This window comes from Chlorocebus sabaeus, chromosome 20 (assembly GCF_047675955.1).
Source record: "Chlorocebus sabaeus isolate Y175 chromosome 20, mChlSab1.0.hap1, whole genome shotgun sequence".
Classification (NCBI taxonomy): domain Eukaryota; kingdom Metazoa; phylum Chordata; class Mammalia; order Primates; family Cercopithecidae; genus Chlorocebus; species Chlorocebus sabaeus.
Window position 1 is genome coordinate 95,392,882 of NC_132923.1, and position 26,310 is coordinate 95,419,191.

Consider the following 26,310-nt stretch of genomic DNA (forward strand, 5'->3'; position numbering starts at 1 on the left):
TCAGGGCCTTTGCACTTACTGTTTCCTCTGTTAGGAAGCGTATGCACATGGCCCATCCCTCACTTCGTTTGGGTCCTTACTTAAATGTCCCTTTCTCAGCGAAGCCTTCTCTGGTCCCCTACTTAACAAGGCAACACCTCCTACTGCCACCACCCCCATTCTGTTCCCTTTTTCTGCTTCGCCTTTCTTGATAGCGCTCAGGACCAGCCCACATGCCACTGTCTGTATACTGTGCCCAGTCCCTGGAACAGGGCCTGGTCCATAGTAGATGCAAAATGGTTATTTGTGGAGTGAATGAATCCATTCTTACCATGCTCCTGTGTTTATATATTGTAATCTCATGCTGCTCCTGTGATGACTCTGCAGGGTGGATTTTATTCTCCCTTTTCACAGATGAGAACCAGAGACTCATAGCAGCTAGAACTGCTTCCTGGGTTCTGCGATCTCAGAACTGCTGTCTGTTTGTACTCCATCCCCACCCCTGGAAGACTTGATACTGTCTTCACCAGGACTCCTTGACCCATAAAAGAGGCCAGGCTTTTGTATGGGTCCAGTCAGTACTTAGAAGTACACAGCACACTCTCACAATCCAGTTATGTCCAGGCTTGATATGTCCTGGAAGTGGTCAGGCATGTAAACTCATCAACGGCAAAGTCAAAGAGAAAAGAAGACAACTGTAATGGGGCTTTTGATGGATTCCTACTCCTTGCTTTCTCCTCATTGTGTATCTTGAACATCAGCCCATTGTTCTGGAAGAGATTACTTAAGTGGTGACTTTGAAAATACAGTCTATGGCCGGATGTGGTGGCTCATGCCTATAATCCCAGCACTTTGGGAGGCCAAGGTGGGAGGATCACTTGAGCCCAGGAATTCAAGACCAGCCTGGCCAACATGGTGAAACCCCATCTCTACTAAAAATACAAAAAAAAAATTAGCTTGGTGTGGTGGTGTGTGCCTGTAGTCCCAGATACTCAGGAGGCTGAGGCACGAAAATCTCCTGAACCCAGGAGGTAGAGGTTGTAGTGGGCTGAGACTGCGCCACTGCACTCCAGGCTAGGTGACAGAGTGAGACTCCATCTCAAAAAACAAAACAAACCAAACAACAAAAAACCACAGTCCAGAACCCAAAAATAAACCCAGAATTCATCAAGACATGAGACAGCCCCCACATGATAAGCCAGTCCATTTGCTTGTTTTCAGATCCACTGATGCCTGTTGTTTCCACTGTTACACACAGTTCTAATACATGCCAGCCCGTGAGATAGGGAGAGTTTGCAAGACAGAGAGGCGGGTTGGAGAGAGAACCATGCTACACATACCCCAAGTGTTCCTGGTGCTGGTTATTGAGAGTTACAAAGATGAGTATCACACAGAAGGTGCCTTAGGGAACTTACAATCCAGCAAAAGAAACAGACAGAAAACAAAGAAGTTCAAATATATTTATTTATTCAAATCCTGACCCTGTTCCAAAAAGGATTCAAGGTAGAAATCAGGTTTGTGATATTGTAAGTGCTACAGTTGAGGTGGAGACCTGGGTTCATGAGATAAGGATGATCTCTTCCCCTGGAGAGTTGAGCTGGGCATGGGAGCGAAGCAGCATGGCCCACTTCGTGAGCTCCCAGGAGCCCATGTGGCTGGAGAGGGGGGTGAATGCCATCCATCCAAGGGATGTGCTGTGAGCCATTCCTTCTGCCTGAGGAACTTACAGTCAGTGAAGGAAACAGGCAAGGAAACAAAGGCTTGTACTGTATCTGCAACCTCCCTGCCTTGCTCTCAAGGACCTGCTCTCAACATATAGAAAGCCACAGACTGAAGGGACCTGCAGCAGTTCCTGTGGTGGCCAAGGCAGGTGCTCCCACAGGCCCTGGTCCTCCTGGATCTCTACCCTCAGGTTGCACTTGTAACAGTCCCAAAAGTATTTCTGCTTGGGGGAGTAACACTTTGCATTCAAACAGCAAGGTACAGTTTGCAGAACACCATCACATCCATCTTGTGTGTTCCTTCAAGAAGAAGGCTGGGGGAGTGCCAATTTTTCAGCGTATGGATGGGACAGTGGGGGCTCAGAGACAAGTCTCATTCCTGAGAAGTGTTAGAGCCGGGACTGGAATCCAGGGAGAAGAAGAAGAGGCCCTGTCCACACAAGCACATGGTAGTAGGGCAAACACAGGCATTTGACCATATAACAGTAAGAGAAGGTTCTTTAGCAGACAGGAGAATATCCAGACTGGAATCAGACAGAACCAGGTTCACATCTGGCCATGAGCTGTGTGCCCTCACCTCACCAGTGAAAGAGAATAATGGTATCCACCTGGCAGGTTGTTGTGAAGATTAAATCAGAGGATGCATGTGAACACACCTAGCGCAGTCGCTGATGTCAAGAGCCAATATGTCTTAAGTTCATGGTCTGGGGCAGGCCATTATCTCATCTAATCCTCCAAGCAACCTACAAAGTATATACTGTTACTTGTAATCTCATTTTACAGATTAAAGAAACTGAGGGCCGGGCACGGTGGCTCATGCCTGTAATCCCAGTACTTTGGGAGGCCGAGGCGAGCAGATCACGAGGTCAGGAGATCGAGACCATCCTGGTTAACACGGTGAAACCCCGTCTCTACTAAAAATACAAAAAATTAGCCGGGTGTGGTGGTGGGTGCCTGTAGTCCCAGCTACTCGAGAGACTGAGGCAGGAGAATGGCGTGAACCCAGGAGGTGGAGTTTGCAGTGAGCCGAGATCGCGCCACTACACTCCGACCTGGGTGACACAGCAAGACTCCATCTCAAAAAAATAAAAAAGAAAAAAAGAAACCGAGTTCAGGGAGGTTGATCAAAGCACCCATAGCCAGCAAGTGATGAAAACTGAAAACAGGCCCCAGAGCCCAGCTATTAAACATGAGGCAGTAATTACACCTCCTCTCATCTCATTGATGAACCTTCAGCCTGCACAAGTTCAGCCACATACCAGGTCTATGGAGGTGACGCCTGACCCCAGCAGGAGGATAGCACCATGGGACTGTACAGCAGGGAGTCGCTGGAGACCCTGGAGAGGCCATGTGAGCTTGACCTTGGAGGAAATGGTCAGCAACTGCAGCCTTGGGAAGGAAGGGCTGGAAGGTCACTGGCACCAGGCAGAGTTGCATGGCCAAGGTGGTTGGTGGCTTTGGACTAACAAAGTGGTGACCTGGAATCCAGCAGGCTGGGCTTCCCTTTCCCACTTCCTTCCTCCGCTGCCTGTCTTGCTGAGTCACCTCCAGGAAGTCAGAGTGGTGAGGCAGACAGTGAGGAGACCTGGGTCCTCCTGCACCCCTGTCCCCACCTCACCTCATGACCCTGGGTTAACCACTTCCCCTTGCCAGGGCTCAGTTTCCACATTTGTCAGAAGAGCAGACTTGATCTCAAGGTCAAGCAAAGGTCTTTTTTAAAGGCAATGCTTTTGGAAGACAGGACAAAGGACCACACAGCTGCTAACCAATTAGAGACTGATAGTCCTCCGAGCTCCGTAGCAACACCCTGCACCCCACACAACTTGCTGAGTTCTTCTATGGGTTATGAGGGTCACCAGCAGTGATAGGACCAGGAGGGCGGTGATGGGAAGAACCTCTAAGTGCTGTATAGAGATGGCAGTGAGAGGCAGCACCACAGAGGGCTGCCTCCAGGTCCTGAGCCTCTTCTAACTTAGCTGCATCCTCTGCCAGGCTGCTTTGACTCATGCTCCTGAATTTTTACTGAGTCCTGGGCCCTAGTGAAAGTCCTAGAATATGCTCCAGGATTTTCAGTGCAGGTGCAATCTCACGGGAAAACATGCGGCCACTGTGGGCTTCCTCCCAGCCTCAAGCCATGGCCATACCAGCTCTGAGCCAGGCAATAACCCTTTCCTTTACTCAGACTCAAGAGAAGCTGTTTTTGCTAAAGTTCCAAACCTGTTTATAAAACTTATCCCTGAGGACTTCATATTCTGAAGGCACCATGACCTCATCTCTGCAATGATTAATTGTTAGCACTTCATAGCTCCAGCTCTGAGATGCAAGGATGTCTGTGGCTAAGAGGAGTTCCCATGAGTGGTGAAGTGTTTGTTCCAGGGCCTAGGGGGTTGCCTGGGTAAAGGATGGAGTGGGATTATGTCATCTACCGGTGCTTTTTACCACTTTGGGGATGGTGGAAGGGAGTTACAGGGCACATGGACTGCAAATATAAGGCTCTTTTCCTACCAGCTGGGGTCCAGTTGGCTTAGTGTAGCTTTCAAGCCCTTCTTGATGTGGCCTTGCCCACTGCTTCAGCCTTCGAGTGCAGGTTCCTGTCTGTCTTTGGGGCTGCAGCCCCACTACCTGGCTTGGGCAGATCCCCATTTTGCTGTGTTGTTTCATGTTTCTCTGTCTTTGCACATTTCTCTTTCACTGAACCACCCACTTCCTCTCCTCTCCCATCTCCACTTAGTCCTCTTGTAAACTCTCATTTGAGACCTAGTTTAGATGTCATTCCTTCCACAGTGTCTCCTCTGACCTCCTCTATCTTCCTTGATGGCACTTTTGTGCATATTTCTATTATTAGATTTTCACCCTGCTTTGCACCTCTTTGGGTACATGTCTGTACAACTCCGCAAGCATCAGGACTAAGTCCCAGGCCAAGCCCAGGGCCTGGAAGATATCTATTGGAAGGAATAGAAATGAGTTCCCCAGAGCGCGGCCCTGAGTGAGCTTCCGAAGGCTCTTACTGAGGTCTCGGAGGCAGCAGAGGATGGTGGAGAGGCCTAAGGGAGTTTGCATCGAGTCCCCTTAAGACTTGTCTGCCACCAAGAGGTCCTGCATCCCTAAGCACCACCCTTCCCTGACTGGGCATCAGTTTCCACTCTGAAAACTGGATTCATTTCTTTGGTTTGTCTAGAGCAGATATTTTGTGGTGTTTCTGGAAAGTCTGTAGAGCAGCTCATGCAGAGCTCCCCAAGACACCAACCACAGGGCATTCGGCAGCGTCCTCCCTCTGCTTCACTGACCTGTTCCATCAGCCCTCCCAGAGCTCGCTCGGGGCCAGGCCAATTCAGGGGCTGGGAGCACAGGGAAGAATCAGGCTTGGTGCCTACCCTTGAGAGCTCACGACCTAGGTAGGGAGACAGACACATCTACAGCAATGCCATGAACACAGAGTGCCACGGAAGCCAGGAGGAGGCCAGCCCTGAGCCACCCATGGAGGCCCTCAGAGAAGATTTCCTGGCGGGGATGGACCTGAAAGACCCAGGGCAGCATAGTTCACAGTGAGCACCAAGCATGCAAGCCACTGAGTGTGGCCAAGGACAGGCACAGAAGATGTGGCCTCAGCTGCTTCAGCTGGTGGGGTACGTAAATATCTGTGCCTGCGTGTCCCTGTGTGCATATGAGAGAGAGAGAGAAGGGAGACCACAGAGAAGAGTTGAGAGGTAAGAGGGCTTGGGCTGGCACAAGCCATATCCCCTGAGACCCTTGGGGAAGAGCTTTCCAATTAAAGTCCTGGCTGATGGAGGCTGGGCTCCCTTGATTATGTAATAGTCAGGGAAATGTCATCAGGGAGAGCGTTAGAGGAAGGCGGGATGTGTCTGAGCAGGGCTTCATCATTCCCAGAGGGGAGCTGGGAGCAGATTTGTAAATGAACCGGGATTCGCACATAGTCAGAAAGAACACCCAAGCCGGGGCAGCCAGTCCTTATCAGGAGGAGGGGACACAGTCACAAGGTTGTGGCAGTGGAACTTATGTAGTTGAACACAAGGTCTCCCTCCCAGCCCCTCCTCCCTCAGGTACCGCCAGCCCACTGGATCACTTGCCCATCCCAGTAGGATGGTCTCTGGGGAAGCAAGGAGAGAGGGTCCAGGCCAGCGCTGCACCATTCTGGCCCAGAGGATGTGTGCCCCGAGAGCTGTGCCTGTGAAAGAATGTGGTGCAAGGGTGCCTTGTCCTCTGTGGCTCACAAACTAACCCTGGGATCGCACAGGCAGGCGGCCCACAGCCACGTGAGCACCTGCTGAGCACTTTAGTGTGTTCTGCTGGGGAGAGGGCCCATCTCGTTTTAGTTCAACTGTGAGTCACCCCTGGCCCTCAAGAACCATCTCCAAAGCCCATTGATAAAACACACAGATCAGGCTCAGCATGTGGTGCACAGATGCAATCCCAACACTTTGTGAGGCTAAGACAGGAGGATTACTTGAACTCAGAAGTTCAAGACTAGCCTGGATAACAAAGCAAGAACCTGTCTCACAGAAAATTTAAAAATTAGCTGGGCATGGCGATGCACACCTGTAGTCCCAGCTACTCGGGAGGCTAAAGCAGGACAATCCCTTGAATCAAGGAGTTTGAGGTTTCAGTGAGCTGTGATTGTGCCACTGCACTCCAGCAGACTGTCTGTGTCTATACACACAAACACACATACACACACACACACACACACACACACGCCAGTTCTCAGCTTCTGGGGAATGACAAGGGTTTTGGAATAGGACAGACTTTGGGCCTCAGTTTTCTCATCTGCAAATTGGGAATAATATTAATACCACCTCCAGGGATTATTATTGTGAGGCTTAAATAAATGCGAAATGGTCAGCCCAGATCGTGGCACATAGCAAGTCTCAGTAATTGGTAGCTGTGATTGTTTTCACAAAAGCTTCCACGGAGAGGGGGTTGTCCTGTTTGATTTATATGCCATATACTGTTTTATTTTATTGCAGTAAGAACACTTGAGGTCTACCCTCTTAACAAAATTTCAAGTGCACAATGCGTTGTTGTAGACTACAGGTATTAATGCAATATTGTGCAGCAGATCTCCAGAGCTTCTTCATCTGGCTTAACTGAAACTTGATGCCCGTTGATTGGGAACTCCACATACTGCTTTAAAAGATTTGGGATGCCAGCATGAGAATCACAGAGCAGAGCACAGGGCAGTTTCCATGCAGAGGTGTGGTTCGTGTTTCCAGCACGGTGTAAAAGACAATGTTCCTGCCCCAGGTGGGACTGAGACAGCCATCAGCTGGTTCAAGAAGAAGCACGTGGAACTATGGCCTTGGAACTATAGACTGAGCCCCGCCTAGCAGGACATTGTGATAAGACTAAGAACCTGTAAGTGATCTTTCTGGATGAAGTTTATTGCCCCCAATCCTTCCCACTGTTTTATCACTGAGTGACTCCCTGCCAGAGTTAGAGTTTGGACAGGAAGAAGATCATTGGCATTTGAGGACAAGGCCAGAATGTCCCCTTAGATACCTTGGACATGCTTGGTACTGATGGAGCCCAGGGGTCTCAGCTGCTTGGCCTGAGAGGAGTAGCCCAATGTCAAGCCTGGTTGCCAACCTGACCTGTAAAGAAATGACTATGTCACATCCGTAGCTGTCTAGCCCACATGGTCATCCCAGTGACCAGTGTGTGCCTGGGGTGTGACAACCAGTGTCTCTTAGAAGGAGGCTCAACCATCCTGGCCCATCTCCCCTTCAGGGCAGGATCCAGACTTGGTTGCTAAAAGGATGAGGCACAGGGTACAGTAATGGAGGGGGTGGCTGTGGGGTCAGACAGGTGCCAGACCCTTAGCAAAGTGGACCTGAAGTTCTCATTAGGGCAGCAGGATTGAGCTCAAGTCAGACCCCCAGATAGATGACCTGCCTCCCAAGGGCACTCGGAGAAGACTGTGGCAAGCGAGTAGAGGCAAGTCCAGAGCATCCACAAGGCTTGTGGCTTCTGGTGAGAAAATTAATTCTAGCCCTAGATGGAACTGGGTTTCCCACATCCTCCCAGGTCTGGGCAGGCTGAACTCAGTGATGGGTAGGGCTGAGCCTTCAGGCACTGAACTGAGAGTCTGGAGCCAAGCAGAGCTTGGGGGAAGGAGGGACACTCCTGGTCTACCTGGTGTCAGAAGAGCCACGCTGGGCAGCAGCACCTTGTAGGCTGGTCAACTCCCCTCCATACCAAAGCAGTCTTCCATGCCTGCCACCAGCCCCCTCCCCAAATGCATGCAACTGTTCTCTAGACCACTGAGAGAGGCTAGGGAGGAACTAGCAGCTTCCATTGCAGGTACAGGTAAATGAGTCCCATGCACCCGACTGGGAAGATAGGATCTGTCCTTTCTGTGTTCAGAGGCAGCCATGGTGCCATGGAATGAGTGCTGGACTTGGATTCTGACAAATGGGCCCAAATCAAGGCTCTGCCTTGCCTGCTCTGTGACCCTGGCCTCTGGGAGTTTCAGCTTCCTCACCCTCAAAACAGGGTCCCAGAAGGCCTGAATCATGAAAACTCGAGCCACCAGAATTGGACATATGTCAAAAAGAGTAGGGGAGTGGCTTTGGGGGGGTGAGAAGAAAAAGGAGGGAGAAAGAACAGTGTGTGCCAGCCCCTGCCTCCATGGCAAGGGTCTTGAACATTCCAAATGCCCAGTCGTGATATAAGTCCTCCCACCCAGGATCCTTGAGATGTATCCTTGTAGAGCACCTTCTCCCTGGGCCATGGGTCCTGTACTGTGACACCTAACTCTATGCCTGGAAACCACCCTCCCTACTTTGTGCCATTTCTCTGTCTTGATTGCCAGACCCTAACCCCATGAATCCTTCTTCTCCCTGGACATCTGGCAATGGTGATAGGGAGCAGAGTCTAAGATGAGCTGGCTTGAAAGTGTGCTTAAGGCTCCCACCTCGAACTACTTCCTCTTTGAGATGAGGTGTGGCCTCCTGCCTGGAGAGCTGTCATCATCTGAGCAGGGCTGGGCATGCTGAGCCTTGGCAGCCCTGGGGACCTGGCCTCAAGCGGGTAGGGCAGTCGTCACAGTCACTGTAACCAAGAGGTGTGGTGTGCTTGGGCCCAAGGGGGCTGGGGTTTCTCTCCATGTTGCTTTGATGTGTGGGGGATGGGTGGGAGACAGTGGTCCTGCTCAGACTGGATAGTGCCTCCTGCTGTGTGGTTGTGGTTCTGGGGAAGAGGTGTGTGGGTGGAGAGGAGGGGGAGCAGGAGGCCACCCCTGGGAAGAGGAAATGGACAAGGCTGCTTCTCTAGGCCCGCAGGAATTCCAAGCCCCTGGCCTAGAGCAGCTGGGCTAATTACAGCCTCCTCCTTGTTGGTGGGAATGGGACTCCTAAAAGAGCACCAGCCTTGGCCAGAGCTGGCTAAGGAGGGCAAGGTTAAGCTGGGGAGTAGGGAGGCCCAGTGGGTCTGTGGCCAGCTGCCTAATGCATTGTCGCAATCAGGCTCCCAATGGAGGGGCCGGCCAACTCAGCCTCTCTCTGGAGCGGAGCATCCAGGTCCCAGCAGCCCAGGAGTGCAGCAGACACAGATGCCTGCCAGGAACAGGCTGTGGGGATCGCCGAGAGTAAACAACAGAGGAGAATCGCCTTGCAAACCACACTCGATGGAAATCTCCCCACCAGCCACGTCGCAAAATGGAACCAAAATATTTATTCAGAGCAACATTTTTTTAGAATTGCTCTTCAGAAGGTGACACAAACGGGCCAGCCTCTCAGACAGCCCAGCACAGAGAAGCATGCCCTGTCCCCAACCCAGTAAAGCCAATAACCCATTAGCTGGTATCTCCAGGTCAAGTTCAGCTTCATTCAGAGTCCCAGCCCATCTTTTCAACACTGTGCAGGGGAGACTGGAAGCAGTTTAGGCCCATCTGGAAACTATTAACAGGCCCCTTGCCTTGGTGACTCATCACTGCTCACCAGAACTGTTGCTCCTGCAGACTCACCTGACCGCCTGGTGTGCGGGGAAGCAGATGCATCAGCCAGCCTCACGTCGTTGGAGATTTGATAGTTACAGGCCAATGCTGGATATTATCCAGATATTGGACTTTAGCTGGGAGCTTGTCACACATTCCTCTCTTCTTTTCCCCATGGCCAACACTAATTCTTAGAAACAAGACTAGCTGTAAGACTTCTGGACTTCACAGGCTCAACTAACATATGTTAAAGTTCTCCTAGCCAAGGACAGTCTAGGCTCTTTCATTTGTTTTGTCTCATCATTCCTCCTGATGGCCTGTGAGGGAGGCATCACTACCCCATTTTATAGTGAAAAAAGATAAACCCAGAGAAGTTAAGGAACTGACTCAATGTCACACAGCTGATGCACGGCAGAGCTAAGATTAGAGCTCAGGTCTTTGTCACCCTTTTCTAGCCTCCACTGTCTTCTGTCACACTATTGTATTTCTCTATTACGACGTAGGCTTGTCATGAGGATTAGACCGGATGATACGTGTGAAGCATGTTAGAGCAGTGCATGGCTCTCAGTGCAGGCTCATTTTCATTCCTCCTGCCTTTTCAAGGAGATTGTTTTAAAGCGACAGTTGGGGTGGGAAAAGAGAAACTGAGTTTTGTCTCATTGTCTTATTTTATAGGGATGAGTAGGTGGTGGAGCTCAGGCATGGCTAGATCCAGGAGCTGATATAATATCATCAGATCACCAGACTCTTATTTTCCCCATTCTTTTCATCTTTAGTCCTTTTCGTGTTGATCTCAGTCTCATCTGCTGCTTTTGGGTGTCATCCTCACATGGCATAACACAGTGACTCTGCAGGGTGGAGAAGGGCCATGGCCCCTGCTGGCTCCTATCCTTCACCATCCCAGCTGGTGACTTCAGAATGAAAAGTGGACTTTCCTCCCAACTGTTGCAAGGTGAAAAATCCCAGGGAGGTGCTGTGATACCTTAGGCCACGTGACTACTCCTGGGTCAGTGGGCAATCATGTTTGGCCAAACAGGTTGCCCCTCCCTGCCATGGCCACGATGGTGGCCTCCTGTGAAGGGAAGCCCTGCCTAAATCGAGAGTGGAGTTGGGGGCAGTTTCCTAAGGAATTCTTGCCAGAAGAAAGGGGAGAGAGGCTACTGAACAGAGAAAGAAAAGCAATGACCGTGCATTACCCTGGGATGGATGAAAGCACTGAGTCAGTGATGATGTGATGCAAAATACGTAAGTCATTATATATTGGCTTATCCCTTAAATCTTACAGATAGGGAAACTGAGGCTCGGAAGCATTGTGTGACTCTGCCACACTCCCACAGTGAATTTCTGAGACACTGGGCCAGAGTCTGAGTCCCCTGTTCTTCCCCCTTCACCTGCATGGGGAGGAAACTGTCCCTGCCATCCCCAGCCTCACCCAGGCCTCAGGGACTGCTGAGAAACACCTAGTTGCCGGGCACGGTGGCTCACACCTGTAATCCCAGCACTTCGGGAGGCCAAGGCAGGTGGATCACGAGGCCAGGAATTCAAGACCAGCCTGGCCACTGGTGAAACCCTGTCTCTACTAAAAATACACAAATTAGTGGGGCATGGTGGCACATTCCTGTAATCCCAGCTACTGGGGAGGTTGAGGCGCTTGAACCTGGGAGGCGGAGGTTGCAGTGAGCCGAGATGGTGCCACTGCACTCCAGCCTGAGGGACAGAGCAAGGCTCCATCTCAAAAAAAAAAAAAAACAAAAAAAAACAAAAACAAACAAACAAAAAAACCTGCTTGGCAGAGCTGGTCAAGGGGAAGCAGGGTGATGTGGCATTAGATGTTGCCTGGCCGTTGGCAGTTCCTCAGCTGTCCTCAGTCCCCAAGACCCTATGTCACCTCAGCTCCATAACATTTGCTGTGTCTGAGCTGGGCCGTGTGGATACACCCTGGAGCCACAGTCATCAGCAGAGCCTATGGCCTGGCTCTCCTCCCCATGGGCTCACCCACCACCCCTGCACACTTTCCTCTAGGCCCATATTGAGGGCTGAGTTTGAATCATATTCTATGCCAGGTGCAGGAAATTCACGATGAGTGATAAACTCTTCTGGTCTTCCTAGGGAGGGCTCAGCAGGCTCTGAGTGGAGACAGCACCTCCGTACTAACATCACAGGGTGATCAGTTCTCTGATCCCAGGGCTGGGCATTGAGAAACAATCCATGTGGGATTCCATGGTGAGCAAAGCATACATGTCACTCTCATCTGACAAGACTGCACACAGAAATAAAAGTTACAAATGCTGCTACTTGAGAGGCTCTGGAGAGGTGATGCCTGGTGCTGAGGAATGTGCACAGGGCTTGGTTTAGTTGGGGCTAAACCAACTAAGGGGAGGGCTTCCCTGAGGAGGTGACATGCAAGGGGAAATGGAAAGGTTGAAGAGGAGTCAGCTGGGTGTGGAAGGGATGTATGAGCAGAGTGTCCCAGGCACACACACAGCATGTGCAAAGGCCCTGAGGCAGGGGGGCACTGAAAGAAGACCCTATGCCCCAGGTGGATCAAGGGGGAGATACGGCAGGAGGGGCACGTGGGGTCACTGAAGCAGGCCTTGGACCCCATGTGGAAGAATTTGGCCTTTGTCTCAATAACAGAAGGAAGCCATTGAGAGGATTTAAGCAGGACAGGCCTGGAGCACACAGGGGTACGGATTAAAGCTGGAGTCAAGGACATTTGGGGTACCTGTGCGGGGACAGGGACACCCATGGGAAGGTGGTTCTATAAATGAGAAGCCAGCAGAAGGCCTCTGAGGGCCTTTCTAGGCTACGTGTGCCAGCATTTTAAGAATTCCATGGCCATGAAAATGGGGTGCAGAGGATGGGACCTGTGATGGGGAAAAGGGGAGTCCCTGTTCTGTTCCAATAAGTGTGGACTACAGATGACCTGTTTTCTTTACCCGCCCCTCTCAGGGCTTTGTACATTGCTGTGTACATTGGGGAACTCCAAGATGACTGCAGAATAGGCAGTGTTTTCCCAACATAATTGACCATGGGAAAGGCTGCAGACAAAGGGGCTCCTCAGAGGTGCTTGAGTGGAAAGGCGGCTGGATGTGATCTGTCATCTCAGCGTGAGGATTCCATCCTGGTGGCTGGCAGCTGGGTGGGGCTGGGATAACCCCGGACAAAGGATACCTGTTAATAGGCCATTATAGGAAAACCATCAACGGGTAGATCTACTGCAAACTCTATGGAGGGGTTCTGGGTACAGGACAAGGAGGAAGTTCCAGAGCAGGGAATCTCTCGCCTTCTCTGTCCTCATTCCTCTGCCCTTTCTCCTTTCCCCTGGTTCCTGCACTGAGAATCCCATGTCCTTGAAATATTCCAGGCTCCAGTCAGCACCCTGAGAGCTCTGGACAAGCTGTAAGCATGAATGCCACTGAACAGGATGAAGCGTCGCCAGAATAAATAAATTCGTGTGAAGGCCATCCCTTGTGTCCACAAAACAGTGGCATGGGTGGGGAATGGAGGAAAGAGAAGGGGAGGATGTAGTGGCTCCTTGATGCCTCCTTCCTCTTCACCCATTGATTTGTTTAATGGTCATTTAACAAACATCAGGCACTGGACTGGACATTGGAGACCTGGCGGGACGTGAGACAGACTCAGGGCCAGCTTTCTTGGCACTGGGATTATGTCTAGGTGACGTTCAATTCTCCTGACAAACCTGCTTCTGGCTTTGTCACAGGCCCCTCTGGGGAGGTTGGCCCCAGCCAGCTGGGTTTAGGGAAATGCCCCGCCCTGGTGTCAGAGAGGCCGGGGTTAGAAACGCAGCTGTGCATCAAAGCTCGCTGTGTCTGTTTCCTTTTCTGCAGAAGAAAGACAACCCCACCTTCTGCACAGGCTGGGGCGGGGGTTCAGGGAGGTCCCACACTCCTGGCACCTAACGTGATGCTTTTAACGAACTGGCTTTTTGTTCTCATCCTCTCTCTTCACCACCAGGACTTGGCCAGGAAATTTCTGATGGTTTGGTTTTTCCCAAACTGAACCTCGTATCCCTTCTTCCCTAGCTCAACAGCATGTGCAATTTAGACTCACGACCAAACTTGATTTATTCATATTTAGGGAGTCCTCAAAAGTACCCTGCCAGATAAACCTTCAACTTTGAGAAGCTAATACAATCTTGGGAAAAAAAAAATGCTTAGAGTTCAAGAAATTGGGCTCAGGCTCGTGGTTTTGGTTTGTTTCAAGCAGTGAGATACAGCGAGGAGAAGCTCTGGGTGTGTAACCAGGAAATCCAGGTCGTGGTCTGGTGCACTGCCTGTAAGCTGAGCCGAGCACCCAGCCCTCCCCAGCCTCAGCCTCAGCCTCCCCTCCTATAAAATGGGGGTAATAACCCTTTCCTCCTGTGGCTGCCGGGGAAACTGAGTGAGGTTCAAAAGCAATAATGAACTGAAAATGCTGTCTGCCTCTCCTGAGCTACTCAACATCTTCTCTATAAGTACTTATAGGTCCTCCTGGGAAACTTGCATTCTCTCACTGCCTCCTTGCACCTGAGACCACCCATCTGGCCTCTGGGAGACCCCAGCCGTTCCTGACCCAGCTGTTTGGCTCCAACTGTCCTGTGGTTAGAGCAGCTAGCCGGCTGTTCCAGGAAGTCTCTTTCTCAGGCTGGGCCCCTAGGGAGGGAGCTGAGCCCCATTTGGTGGGGGAGAAGACAAGGCCTGGGGTGGAGGCAGGGGGACCGCCAGCCTGGGAGAAGCTGTGCCGTATTTTTCAAATAACTCCATGTCCACAAAGCTAAAAATGTGGTCTGGCTTTACATATTTTATATATATGTGTATTCCCGGTACATTTCCTTCTAATTTTTAAAACCATACGTAACGTCAGGGACATTTAATCCATATGGTTCTGATTCCTTAACACTTAAATCATCCAAATGTTGTTTTGTAGAATCTATTTGCAAATCTCTTTACATAAGTGTTTAACTCATTCTTTCTCAAGAGAATCCAGGCATGGTCCCTGGGTGAGTCCTCCTCCTCTTTCACTCTCCTCACTCCCCACTCGAACTGGCCAGATGTCTTGACTGCCTCTGCTCTGAGCATCGCTGCTCAAGCCCTGCCCTCAAGGCTGAGGGAACCTGGTGGGAGAGGACAGAGAGGGAGACAGCCTGCTGTCCTTCCTGGCTGTGTGATCAGTCACAAATTAAACTCCTCAAACCCTTTTCATCACCCGTAAAAAGGGATAAATAATAAACATCTTCCAGGATTGTTGGGGGATAAAGCAAGGTGATGTGTAGAAAGTCCTTAGCCCAGAGAACAGGGCTTGCCACCCACAAACAGAAAGGTAGGGAGAGGCACGTGGGATGCAGAGTCATTCTTGAGGAATCTTGAGATAACAGCTCCAGGGCAGAGAAGCTGAGGCCAGAGAAGCAAAAGAACACTGCCCATGGGAACTGGGGATTCAGACAAGGGCCAAGCAGTGGCTGCAGCGGTCAGAAGGGTGGGAGGTGATGGGCCTGATTCCAGGAGATGCGTGGGCAGAGCTCAGGTGGGAGTCTGGGAGGGCACTGAGCATCCACAGTGTGCTCTGCACATAGGGCCTGCCCCACATGTGCCAGGGAGGTGGGGAGGGCCCCAAAGGACCTGGCAAACCATGGAGGAAGTCCACAGGGAAAGTGGTTCTCCCAGAGGAAAGGGTCATGGGCTCCCCACCTGGAAGGCTTCCACACCCATCTGTCAGAGCACATGCATGCCCTAAGGGCCCCCAGAGACTCTCCCACCTGCAGACACAACTCCAACTGCTTAGCCTGGAGTTGTGGCCCAACTCAACTGCACCCAGCCCCTGTCCAGCCCCCACCAGGGTCTCCCCACTTTCTTCTCCCTCCCTTCACGCCATTCTCCAACTTTCATATTCTTTTCAGCTGTTACCGCTGCCTCCATGGCTTTTCCTGGCTTTTCCACTGATAAATACCCTATCCACTCTTCAAAATCCAACTCAAAACTCATCTCCTCTGACAAGCCTTCCTGGGAAGATTTGCAAACAACTGGCCCTTCCTTTGTGCTCTCCTAGTCTTGGTCTGACTGAGCCGTACTCCCCTGGGACGAACTCTTCGGGATCTGTGCTGGGAGCTGTGGTGTGGGGATGGATAAAAGTCACTCCTGTCCAGGAGGTCCCCTGTTCTGCAGGAGGCGGAGCCCCATTGGACCTGTGGCTTTCTGAGAAGGCAGAGTGGGACTCCAAGATGGCAGCTATAGGACTCTGTGGCTGTTGGTGTGAGATGGGAGCTCAGCTAGGAGGACACAGGATGGCCAGGGTGGCACAGCTCCTGAGGGCTTCCCCATGGCAGGGGCCTATTGGTCAGCTCTGATCTGGACGCCATCAGTGCCTGTACCCATAGAACAGGATTCGTTTCTCCGGCAATTCCAGAAGGAGCAAATCCCAGACAGAGCTGCATCTCTGGGTTGGAAGAGCAGATGCTCAGTCTAAAATTAGGCTGCTAACTGCGACTTCATCTAGGTTTCGGAGCAGATCTGCTTCTTGCATCTGCCAGTGTGTAGTAAAGGAAAGGCGAAGCCCCTGCCTCCCTGTTGAGGCTGGGCAGTGATGGTGATAGCCAGTTGGAACCCAAGCATTCTACAGGCTACCTATAATGCTTTCCTGGGCTCAACTTCATTAACTCCTCACAAGTCCCCTGAGAGGGAGACTTAGGAGGTGCAGGGTGGGGAGGGGCCTGTCCCCTACCCTACAGGAGCCGCCTCTGCTTGGGGGTGTCTGGTTGAAGCAGAAAGGGATGATAATCAGGGAAAATTTCTTCCCACCTCTTCTTTGTCTACTGTTCCCACCTCCATTCAGGCATCCTCTGGCTCTCTATTGTCTGCCTTAGCAGGCCCCGCTCTCCAGGAAGGGTAGAATCTGTTGGAGGCCTCTGTGTGGGCCTTCTTTTATCTCTCTGAAAGCCACAGCTCTCACGGTGGCCTTCCAAGCCCCGTGTAATATGCCCGACACAGGGCCTTTGCACTGGTTGCCCCTTTGCCTATAAAGGCCTTTCCTCATAACTGCGTGGCTTAATTCTTCTCCTTTTCAAGTTGCTGCTCAAATGCCACCTTCTCAATGAGGCTGACTCTAACCACCCTATTTAAACTTGTGACTCATCTCCCACCCCTGCATTCCTGGTTCCCTTACTCTGTTCTGCCTTGTTGCCATAGTCCATACCTTCTGCTAATATGCTCTATAGTTTACTTACTTATTCTGTTTCTTGTTTACTCTCTGTCTCTTTCCCCTAGAATATAAACTCCACGGGGCAGAGATTTTTGTCCATTTTGTTCACTGATGCACTCTAAGTCCCTAAAACAGGGCCCAGCCAATAGTGGCTGAACATGTGTAACAGAATGCATGAGTTCACGGGGGACAGAGGCACCTGGGCTCAGGGCAGCTTCCTGTTTTTGCTAAACATGGGCCATGGCTGCTCCAGAGAAAACCCATGCCATGGAGATAGGGTCCCTCTGCTGGAAAACTGCTTCTAGGTCCTCTCTGGGCCTCTGCTTGCTCATCTATTAACTGGGGCTGATGGTCCCTGCCCTGCCCCTCACAGAGCCTTGGGATCACACCCATGAGGACGTGGGTGTGATTATGCGCCAAACCATAAAGGGCTACCCAAATAAGTATGAGGTATGCATTTATTCAGTCAATATCACTGTGCACCTACTGGGTGCTAGGACCCATATTGAGTGCTAGGAGTCCACAGAGGAGTAACAGCTTGTGCAAAGAGGCCCTCCCAGGGAGTGAGGCCTCTGCTAGCTATGAGAAAGAAGGAAATGCTCAGTTACTTCCGAGTTGCTGGAGATGTGAGACCCCAAAAAAGGAATAAGAGGTCCTCTTGGCATCTGGGGGAAGTCCTGATTTAGCCATCTATAAGGTTCTCTAGAGAACCAAAATCTATATGATAGACATAGAGATAAATGTAGATATAGATACAGGAAGAGACTTGTTGTAAATAATTAGCTCATGTGCTTATGGGGGCTGAGAAGTCCCATGACCTGTTGTCAGCAAGCTGGAGATCCAGGAAAGCCCATGTGTATTTCTAGTCTGAGTCTGAAGGCCCGAGGCCCAGGAGAGCCAATAGTATTAAGTTCCATTCTGCAAGTGAGTAGGCTTGAGACCCAAGACGAGCCGATGTTTCTTTTTTTTTTTTTTTGAGACGGAGTCTGGCTCTGTCGCCCAGGCTGGAGTGCAGTGGCGCGATCTCCACTCACTGCAAGCTCCGCCTCCCAGGTTCACACCATTCTCCTGCCTCAGCCTCCCAAGTAGCTGGGACTACAGGTGCCCGCCACTGCTCCCAGCTAATTTTTTGTATTTTTAGTACAGACAGGGTTTCACCGTGTTAGTCAGGATGGTCTCGATCTCCTGACCTCGTCATCTGCCCACCTCGGCCTCCCAAAGTGCTGGGATTACAGGCGTAAACCACTGCTCCCGGCCTCAGCCTTTTCATTCTGTTCAGGTCTTCAGTAGATTGTATGAAGCCCTCCCATGTTAGGGAGGGTAATCTGCTTTAAGTCTACTGATCCAAATGTTCATCTCACCCAGAAACACCTCCACAGACATACCTGGAATAATGTTTGGCCAAATGTCTGGGCACCATAAGGCCCAGTCAAGATGGCACATGAAATTAACCATCACACCCTCCTCCCACCCCCAGACTGCTATTCATCTTTAACCTTCAAACCAAGACCCAGCCACCAAATTCACACGCCTGCCTCCCCCTCCCCAGGTCTCCCCTCAGCCCTTCCACCCTGCCACCCTTTGGGACATTGCCTCTGCTTCTAAGTTTGCCTGACTTAGCGCTTTCTAAATAGGACACAGCAGGTGCCCAGGATCCTTGCTGGGATTCTCATGCTTCCAGTCAGAATTCAGGGTGGGTTTGAGGAGCAAGTTGCAAGAGATCAGCAGAAAAGCCTGGCGAAGACAGCTCTCAGAGGGCTTGTCTTCAGGGTGGAAGGCACATGGCTGACTGGACTAAGAGCCTGGAGTTCCTGAGGGATCATGGAAGCTTCCTCTGCACTCCCAGGCAGAATGGCAGAGGCTGCCATTTTCCAACCCAGCTATGGGAAGCCTCAGGAGAAAGCCTTCCAGGTGCCCTGTTTATTGAGCACCTAGTAGGTACCAATCATAGACCCCAGTGCTCTCCTAACCTGGGGCACCAGACACAAATACTTTACTATAATGTGAGAAATACTTTGATGGTATATACAAAGCTAATTACCAGAGCATCATTGAGAAGGGGCCTTTTAATTCTGCTAAGAGTGGAAGTCAGGAAAAAATAAGAAAACCAGGACATTTGAAGGAGAGCTTATAGGATGAGTTCACTAAATAGGCAAGAAGAATTTATAGGGGAGCTGGAGGGAAGGGTGGATGGGGGATGGGAGAAGGAAGGGCATGCCAGGTAGATGGAACAGCATGGGGAAAGGGTGGAGTATACATATTCACATTGTGTTTATGGACTAGTGAGCTGTCTGGCCCAGGCCACGCCCTTCCTGGGCATGACTGCAAGTGGGAAGATTGCAAGGATGAAGGCTGAAGGATTGGGGTTCTTACCTCTGGCCTTGGGAGGCCAGAAGGGCTGCAGTGGGAGCAGAGCCTGAGCAGGGATGGGGTGAGGCCACTTCCACAGTCCTTTGCTGTGGATGCAGGTTTTTGAAAGTAACCTTTGCACCAGGCCCCACCCCCTCCTGTATTCATCTCTGTCTCCCATGTCTTCGGCAGCATTCACTGCTTTTATCCACTGTTGTCATAGTTATTTTCTGTACTGTGCAAGGCCTCTCCGGAACCAGACTGTGAGCTGCCTGAGCACAGGATCCTTCATGCCTCATTTGTCTTGCCTTGGGATTCCTTCCTGCCCACCCCCTGCCCTGCCCAGCCCTTCGCCCTGGGCTAGCCACGTGGGTTATATCAATCAGTTGGATGAAAGTCTCAGGAGAGAGGAAGAATATAAGGGCATCTCAGAATTCTTCTCTCCATCTGCTACTCCCAGAACTCTTTTTTGTCATTCCTGTTGCTGTTTACCTTGTGTTCATGTTTATAGGGTCTGATTTAATTCTCATTTCCCCCTTCCCTCACTTCATTAGCTGTTGGCAAGGAGTAGCTCTTATTCATCATACTATCCCCCAAAGAGCTTCAGTTGGGGGGCTTGGGGAGCTTCTTTATTGAGTGACTAATACATATTGCTTCTGTTATTGATACTTGAAATTCATTTTCTCTTTTAATTTCATCTGCTCTAATTTAATCCTCTAATTTTTTTTTCCTGGAATGTCTTATTCTCCCCATTTAGCAGCTGTGAAAACTGATGTATAGGGGAGTTAAGCAGCCAGTAAGTGTCAGGACCAGGACATGCACCCAGATCCGTCTTAATCCAAGCCATGGAAGTTGATGCTGTACTTATGCACCTCCCTTGGTGGGCACAAAGCCATGGGCAGAGTAAATATTTGTTGTTATTGATGATCTTGCAAGTCCCTTGGCTTGGGGAAAACCTGTTCTCACAGCTGCCAGGGGAGTGTGGCTTGACTAATCTTCTGATTTCCTGGAACTGAAGGCCCCGCCTTCCCCACCTGGGGCCTGCTGAGCCCTGTGGGAGTCCCCCAAAATGCTGGTGAAAAGCCAGAATGAGGCAGTCCCAGGGCCCAGGCCAGACCCAAGTCTCAGTTTGAAGTATAGGAAAAGAGGATGCTTTTGTCATTTGGGGAAAACTATTCCATGAGCTTCAGGCCAACTGGCCTCCTATAGTTGCTGGTTACCAGGCAGGATGGTCAGAGCAGCCGTGTGTTAACAGTTCAGTATGATCTGAATATCTGTGACATTCCTGAAGCTAAGATTTGGTCGTGCACAGAGATGCAGAATCTAAGGGGGCAACAGACACATGAAGAAATGACTCTCACAGTGGGACACAAGCCAGGACAGTCTGTATCAAGTGCTGGAGGCTCGTGGCGAAGGAAGTGGCCAACACTGCCTGGGGGCCAGGGAAGCTTTCACAAGGGAAGTGGCCTCGGAGCTGGCCTGGAAGGCTGAGTGGGAGCCAGCCAAGTAGATGGGTGAGGGGAAAAGTATAGGGAACTGCATGTGCAAAATGCACTTGGCAGGCTCAGAAACAGTGAGAGATTCTGTATGGTGGGAGCATAGGGTGGATGGGGAGAGTGCAGAGAGGGAGATTTGGATTGGTAAACTGAGGCTCTGTTGTTAAAGGCCCTAATAGATCGGGTGGTTTCGCTGAACAGGGCTCCACTTGAATGTGTGCTAGAGAGTTCTACCTGTGTGGAGAATGGATTGCAGGGGTAAGCTTGGCACAGCACTAGGGAGAAGGCTGTTGGAACTTGTTGGTGATGGTGGCCTGAATGGAGGCACCAGGCATGGAGAAGGGCTTTTGGCTTCGGGCTTGAGAAGATTGATGCCCACATCCATGAAGACGAGCAGTATGAGAGGAGGAGGATTCTGAGTCACCACATGGGAGGACAGTCATCAATGCTACTGTTCACTGAGCACCTACTATTGTGTACTTTGAAGAGTTCTATTGCACTATCTTGTCAAAACTTCCCAGCAGCCCTTGTCAAGATCAGTGACATCAAGTAACATGCCCAAAGTGACACACTAAGTGTGGGACTGGAGTCTGAACCCAGGTCTATGTGGCTCCAAGGCCCATGCTGTTATCCACAGTATCGGGTTAAGGACTGAGTCAGGAAGCTGGCAACATGGTTCTCAGGCTGGAGAGAAAGGATGGGAACTGAGTCTGGAGGGTTGGACCTCAGGAAGGTGATGTCCATAAAATGCAAACTCTAGTATCTGTCCTAGGACAGAAGCTTCATATGTGCAACAGGTCTATGACGAGCGCACCTACCACACATGTGCGCATGTACACACACAAACACACACACACCCCAAATAGGAAAACAACCAAAGCATCTGAGTCCAGGAAAGCACAGCAATGGGGATGGAGGATGGAGAGGGGATGGTTGCTAAGTCAGTATAAGACCTAAATATAATTAACCCAGAAGGCCCACAGGGCCTGGTTGCTCAGCTCCACCCCACCTTAAAAGTGCTCCCAACACACTGTGGTGGTCCCTAGCTCCTTGGGGGCAACAGTGGGTTCCAGAAGTGTGTCTAATTTTGTCGTTATAAGCTGGAAACAAAATTCCACAGAGATAGTCTTCTAGATGGCAGATCAGATGCCAACACTGCCCTCTGCTCTAATCTCTTTTAGCTTGTAAAATCTCTACAGTGTGATGCTGGCTTTACAGCAGATCCAGGCCGTGTGTGTGTGTGTGTGCGTGTGTGTGTGTGTGTGTGTAACATTTCCATGGAAACAAGCATTCGGCATTCTAGCCTGGGACACCTGGATCACAGTTTTCTTGAATTGTAGCTCCAGAGGTAGAATGAATCTTACCTTTCCATCTCATATGCCCCCTACTCCGCCCCTCTCCAACCTTGTCAAACAGCAGTGTAACATTTAGCAAGTTACACTGGGATATCTGTTTACCTGTCAGTCTCCGTCCGTGAACACAGGCTTGTGTGTTATATGTTCCCAGCACAGAGATGGTGCCTGATTCATGTTTGAGGAATGGTGGAATGTGGGAAGGCCCCCAGGGCCAAGTACTGGGACTTTCTCAAGACCTGGCCCAGTTGCTTGCAGGGGATGGGGAGGAACTGGCACCTGGTACCACCTGCCTTTCAGATACAGTGTGGGAAAGGTGACCTGCACCCCAAGTCTGCCTTTCTGCAGAGCAGTGGGGGCCTGGTCCGCAGGTAGGGGCTCGCAGAGCAGAGTCGAGGTCAGGCTGATAGCCTCTAAGCAGGACTGCCCACCCCCACCTTCTTTCTCTGAGCTCTGAGGCTGGAGTCCTGAAGACCTTCTGGCTTCCAGTGAGAATTGGCACCGGAACTGAGGTGGGGGCTGTGTCTTGAAGTGGGGACAGATGGTTGTGGGAGGAGCTAGGTGAAGGCTCCCCAGCTGACACTCCTGGCCTGGAGAATGACTACCACTGGAAAGGCCCATGTGGCTTGGAAGGCTCAGGGGAATCAAGTCTGACTGTGTCTGGTACAATGAAGGGGCTTGACAAATTGCATTTTCCTTCATCCTTCCCCTCCACCTCGTTAGGGCCAGCTCAGGACTCTGTGTTTTGGGGGGTTGGCAGAGGGATATCCCAGGCTCGCTGATGGCTGCAGAGGAGTTTGTCAAAAGCAAGGAGGAAGGAGACAAATCCCAAGCCACCCCAGTCTCCTGAGCATTCAAGCCAGTCTAGCTGAGAACCCTGCCTTTCATCCTAGCCCCCAGCCAGAGACCGTAGGACATCAGCCACAGTTCTGGGTTGGGCAAATTCTCCCCCTCCTCTGGTTAGTTTGTCTTAGGATTTGCTCCTCAGGAGCATTCATTCACTTAAACATTTGTAGACTTATCAGTCCTGGGAGGGGAGAAGGATCAAGATGGAAAGTTCCCTGAAGCTTCCAGTCTGAGGGAGAGGAGGCCCCCAATAACTGACTTCAGTGTGAGGTGATGGGCAAGTCTGTAGAGGGAGGAACTACTGAGTTGCCTGTGGCATCATGGAAGGTGACCAAATCCATCGGGAGGGTCCCTTGAGGCCAGGCCACCTCTCAAAGGGGAGGAGGATATCCTTTGATTTAGGGCAGGAGCAAGGCTGTCATCTGAGCCTGTGTATGTGAATGATAAAACGTCACCCCTCAGGGCATGTGAATTATAACAAGGCACCCACCTCCTCTGCCTGGAGTTGCTTTCAGCCAGAAAACAGGAAGCAGGACAGTGGGGGCAGGGCAGGAGTGGAGTGAGGAGCAGGCATCTGTCCCAGGGGGCACCCCACCCCAGTTGCCCTGCTCAAGAGAAGGACCTGTATAAAGGGCAGGCTTGGATTCAGGGTATGAAGGACAGCCGGAGGGGTGGAGAAGACATTTCAAAGGGAAAGCCTGTGTGAAGACCTCAAGAAGCGGAAATTGGTGCAAAGTGGTGCGTGTTGGGGGTGGTGGCTGGGCAAATGGCAGGGTGGACTGAGCTCTGGGAGAAGCAGCTGGTCTGTGGGGCCTTGCATGCCAGATCAGGAAGTGTGGTCCTTCCCTTTGGGGCTTTGTCAGAAGGAGGATGACCCAATTAGAGCTGGGATTGGGCCCTGGGAGCTGATGGAAGTTGAGAGAGACTGGGGTAGTGGTGATCTACAGAACAGCTGGGCAGCTTGGCAGCTGGTCACTGGGTTTGCAGTCGTGTACGTGTGTGTGCAGACCGGTGTCCAGCTGCAATCACACCTGCCTTGACTCTCTGCAAGCCCTAGAGCCATAGCTTCCTCCTCTCTGCCCCTCGGAGTGTAGTGCCCCTTAGAAAGCGGGAGTTCCCTCCATTAAAGCTGGGAGTCTGGGAGGAGTCTATTTGCTCTGGTTTTGGAGGAAGGGTGGTGGCTCCATCAGAGGCTGCTGTATGAAGACACACAAGTGCCCAAGGCCACCAATGCGCCCTATGGGCCTAGAGAAGTTGAGGGCATGACTTTGGAGCCAGAGGAAACCTGGGGCCTCCAAGGATCCCACTGGAAACCTGGGTCAGCATAGTGCTTAGTTCTCCTGTGGGACCTCAAACTTTCATGACCCTGAAAGGGAGTGGTTGGTTACATTCTGTATCCTAGGCACTTAACTTACCTCACTCTAGTCCTGGCTTAACCTCACTCTACACCCTCCACCCCCAGCTCCATTATCTCCTCCTGAGGCTGTTTCTGGAGTCAGCCAAACCTAGGGCCAGCCCTGGTACCACTGTGGCAGAGGGCTGACCTCTGCCAAATAACCTCTGGTGGGCATCAGTGAAATAACAGATCACAGAGAGAGATCTCAGGATCTTGGCCTTCCCGCAGACCTGTGGGGGCCTGGCTGGGAGCTAGCTCAAGTGTTCTTGGTCCTGGCCAGAGCAAGGACCAGAGTGACTCAGGCCCAAATCCCGGGATCCAGCAGCTTCTGGTAAAGTCAAGCCATTGGGAAGCCCCGGGGTGTCCCCCGCCCCCACCCTAGGCCTGAGCCCAGGGAGGCCCTGGCAGGCCCGCCCCGCCCAGAGCTCGTTAAAGCGGATTCCCGCCTGGGGAGGCGCGGGCTTCCCGGAGCCGGGCTGGCACCCAGGGGGAAGGCGGGGAGCGCACACTTTGGGGACGGCGATGGACGCCCGCTGGGCCCGGGTGCGACCAAAGCGTGGCGCCGAGCGGCAGGGCCCCGGCGGCGGCGACCGGGGCTTCCCTGACTGCCCTCCCTAGAGGGCCCAGGAGGAGAAGACAGTGCGGGAGCCGGGGCGGGCGCGGAGGGAGGGGCGGCGCCCAGAGTGACACGGCCTGTCACCGAGGAGGCCGGCGCGCAGACCCTCCCCGCGGCCGCCGGCAGCCAGGGATTCCCCGGGCGAGGAGACCCTCCCCTGGCAGCCGCCAGCCGCGCCCGGGCCCATCTGCGACCCCGGCCGCGAGGGCATCCCGGAGTGGCCGGCAGTGAGGCCAAGCGGGCTGGAGAGGCGCCGCGGGCCAGCGGCGGGGTCCCCGTGCTCGGCGACAGGAAACTCTGGGGAGTGAATGGAAAGAAGTGGGTGGTCCGGCCCCTGCGACTTCCCCTGACATCACTGCCCAAATAAGGAGCTTCCAAGCGGCCGCGGGGCGGCCCGGAGCCGCGCCCGCCGCCGGCGCCCGCCCGCCAGCCCGCCCCGCGCCCACCCCGCGCCGCGTGGGCCGCCAGCGAGCGCCCGGGGCACCGCCGGGCGGAGCCGAGCCGGGCGGAGCCGAGCGCGCGGGCGCTGCCGAGCCGCGCGGAGGCCGGGCGCGCAGCCCAGCGCAGCCCAGTCCAGCGCGGCGCAGCCCAGCCCAGAGCAGCGGAGCCGCGGCCGCCCGCAGGTAAGCAACGAGCGCCTCGCGCGCCGCGCCCCCGCCGCGGCCTGACAGCCCAAGGAACGGGCATCGCGGAGCGGGCGGCAGAGGGACCGGAGGGAGCCGCATCGGTGGGAGAGGGCTGGGCGCGGGCGCGCGTGCAGTAGTGCGTCGGTGCCAACTCTCGGGACCCTTGGAGTGAGGGGCCCCGGCTTCTTCGCAGCCTACGGTGGCCTGATGCACGCGCTCTCAGCCAGCGTTTCCCAGACACTACTTCTGTCACCACCCTAGGGCGACACAAGCGTTCCCGCGTTCACATACTTCTCTGGCACACTTGCGCCTGGCACGGCCGTTGGCGTGTACAGCCTCCTGTGTCCAGTGCAGATTCTCACCCTGGCGCGGCGCTCACCCCTCGCACCCTCGCACATCGTGGGACACGGCACACCCGGCGGGAGCTGCTGAATGGGTTTGGCAGCCCTAGCTTCCCCCCAGGCCATGCAGTTTCGGTCTGTCAGAGCCCACCAGCCTAGGGCTCCTCGGGGCTCATTGGGAGTGAGTTAAACTAGCATTGCTCTGGATCTTCCCAAGGAGCCCCTCCTCCCGGCATAATGACACCTGGCACTGGGGGTACATCCTATCGGGTTGTACCTGGCATGGTCAGGAGGGTGTGGCGACTGGGAGAGAGCTACTCCCACCTCACTGCCTGGGTGTTTCCAGAGCGGCTTCTACTCCAGGGGCATTTCTGAGAGAGCACCCTCCCCAACCCCCCTTAATCAGAGCAGGGTGCTTGGGCTTCAGACAGAAGTGGTGG

The 26,310-nt window shown here is 52.5% G+C and overlaps 1 protein-coding gene across 5 annotated transcripts in view; it reads left to right on the forward strand.

Annotated features, from left to right (window-relative positions):
• Positions 1 to 26,310, forward strand: part of HIVEP3 (HIVEP zinc finger 3) — a 535,336-nt gene that overhangs the window by 354,316 nt on the left and 154,710 nt on the right. The window contains exon 1 of one of the 5 annotated variants that reach the window (XM_007979203.3): positions 25,424 to 25,526. The exons of the other annotated variants lie outside the window; for them this stretch is intronic. The gene's annotated coding sequence lies outside the window, so the exon portion shown is untranslated. Of the gene's footprint in view, positions 1 to 25,423; positions 25,527 to 26,310 lie in introns of those variants that run through there. 5 annotated transcript variants of the gene reach the window in all.